Source organism: Podarcis muralis, chromosome 3 (assembly GCF_964188315.1).
Source record: "Podarcis muralis chromosome 3, rPodMur119.hap1.1, whole genome shotgun sequence".
In the NCBI taxonomy this organism is placed as follows: Eukaryota; Metazoa; Chordata; class Lepidosauria; order Squamata; family Lacertidae; genus Podarcis; species Podarcis muralis.
This window is the reverse complement of record NC_135657.1, coordinates 23,004,385-23,007,128: the sequence shown is the minus strand read 5'-3', so window position 1 is coordinate 23,007,128 and position 2,744 is coordinate 23,004,385.

The window sequence follows — 2,744 nt, the reverse complement described above, 5'->3', positions numbered from 1 at the left end:
AGTTGGGAAAAGCACTGTCAGCCAAGGGAGGCAGGTTAAGAAAAGGAAAATGCAACTTAGGTAGTTTCATACTGAAGTATGAACCAAACCAAATTTATGCTCTGTCCATAGAATCTGAACTGAGTCAGTTAAATGGAAATTCTTCTGTTCTCTCCCTCTGTTGCACCTTAATGGAAAGACTGTTGCTAGGTGGCAATTGAGGGAGAGGGTGAGCCAAGGGCAGCTGTTGTTGCAGTGAAGCTGATCAGAGAATCAGAGAATCTTAGAGCTGGAAGGGGCCCAAGGGTCATCTAGTCCAACCCCCTGCAATCAATGATGGAGTGGCCCTGCTTCACATCTCTTTCTTTTCTACAGCCTGTTAGAATCTGTTCAACATTTTATCTATTTAAGCAACTCTCCCTAATATTCAAGCAGGGAAACTGACTCCTTTACCGGGTAGAGATGCTTTGCAAACAGAAAATAAAATCACGATATGGGCAAGCCTTCTGTAGCACAAGAAATCTTTAATAAAAACTATTCTTTTTAAAAAAACAAGATGAGTGCAAACTATAGGTTCATCTCAGAGTTAGGGTTGATGGCTCAATGTTTTCCCATCCTGTGCCATTTCCCATCCTTTTAATCCCATTTGGGGTCAGTTCTTTAAAGAACAAACCATGAAAAATCCACCCAGCTTTACAAGCATGAAGTCCTTCAGAAGTGGTCTGGGGGCTGCCTCTTTCTCCTTTTCTCCATTTAATATTTTACAGTGGCTTAGGGAAATTCTGTGGCCATTTGGCTATTACTTTTTAAAATCTTGTTAATTATTCTGTATGATTTCTGCTGTATTCCGTCTTATGATTTGTGATGTATTTCTGATGCTCTATTACCCTATTGTCTTTCATTGTTTCTAAGACACTTTGGGGTTCCTTTGAATGAAAAGCGGCATAGAAATATAATCCATCAATCAAAGCAACCCTCCATTATTCACAACATTTTGGTTTTCTCTCTTGAAGCAGATGCTCTCCTCTGTACAAAATGCCTAATTATGGTAGCAGGAATGCCATGCAACCACCAAACATGTGAAATTGATGATGGAGGAACCTGTGTTGGCATCACCACCCTCGAAAGTAAGAAACAGCTGCAAAGGTTGTGCCTTGTTTGGGCTCCATGGTCCACATTCTCCTTCTGTTTATTTGCCATTTCTTTCAGCTTAGTGATACAAGAAGGGGAATAATTCATGGTAATGCCTTTGTCAGAAGCACAGCTTCAAGCATGCAGTCTGAGCTTGTATGCAGCATGCTGAGACATTTCTTCCCTGACTGTTGCATAGTTGAAGAGAGTGTGAGTGTGGAAAGGAAGAGAAGGTCTTATTTCCTCCATCATTCAGTGGCGTAGCAAGGTCAGGTGGTACCCCGTGCAGAAAATTTCTTGTCCCCCCCCCCAGCACATTGAAATAATGAAAAGAAGGACAAATAAGATACTGACATCACCAGAAAAGAGGGTGTATGACCCAATTCTATAAAACACAGCTCTCTGGTCTCAAACCCTCCATGCATTAGTAAAGAAAAAGCATTTTATATGCATTATAACACTGTGACACTGGATGGCATTGTGGAGTCCCATCTTTCTCCAACGTGATTTCCCATTATAAAGTTTACAACACATTTCCCTAAAATGTTTGTGTGTGTGTGTGTGTGTGTGTGTGTGTGTGTGTGTGTGTGTCTAGATTCAGCCCTTATGTTTCTTTATTCTTTCAGCCATCAGTATTACCAGGTTTTTTTAATGGAGAGCACCTTGGATATTTTATGTGAAGTCCAGTTAATCATTGTGGTAACTGAGGATGAGAATGATACATATCTTCACTCTTTTCTCTTTTCCTCTTTTTTCCTCTTCACACGTTGTCTCAGATGGGGTGTTTAGAGATAAAATACTCGATTGTGCATCGAAGGATATGGTGAACTGTAATATGCCTTCTCCTAATCAAAATGGTATCCGTCGGGAAGTCAACTGCTGTGATGATTCTGATTTCTGCAATGCAAACTTTTAAAACAGGCCGAGAGTCACCTCAAGATTCTGCCTTCCTGCAAAGAATAAATATTTATTCTGTTCCCCCTCAGCTTGTCAACCTTTCTTGTGTTTTCCTTTCTTTCAAATATGCTATATTCTGTGGTGTAATGGTCCAAGATAGAGGGGGGTAAGTGGGTTCAAAATGGCCTGGACTATTTTGGCTGCAATATAGGATAGCAGTCGAATCAGCATGAAAGGGGAGATTTTTGCTCACTGTATTCTGCAAAGTCAATCATTTAGGAACACTTGAAACATGAGGAGCTTGGGTTTATAGAGAACGGTGGGCAAGTGTTGTTATGCACAATGTGTCGATTTCTTGGTTAATCAAAAAGAATTCACTGGTTCTATATATCACTTGCTCTCATTTTCTCTACTTTCAAAACTACTGCCATAGTTTCTTTAATCAAAACTTATGTTTCAAGCCATCAATTCAGCTTCCTATTACACAGCTCCTTTTGGCTTTTTTGAGTGGGATCTATGAACCACTGGCTCAGACTGTCCAGATCCTTCCCCTCACCCCACTCCATCCCTTTCAGCACTAAGAATTCCGAAACTGAATTTTTCTACCTATATACTGACACCTGCCAACTTTTAAAATTAAATCTGGTGTTGTGGGTGATGCAAGTCTGTTCAAGAGTTCTGGCACTGTGTTATATATAGCAACTAGGCATTCATGTTGCAAGACCTCACTCCTAGTG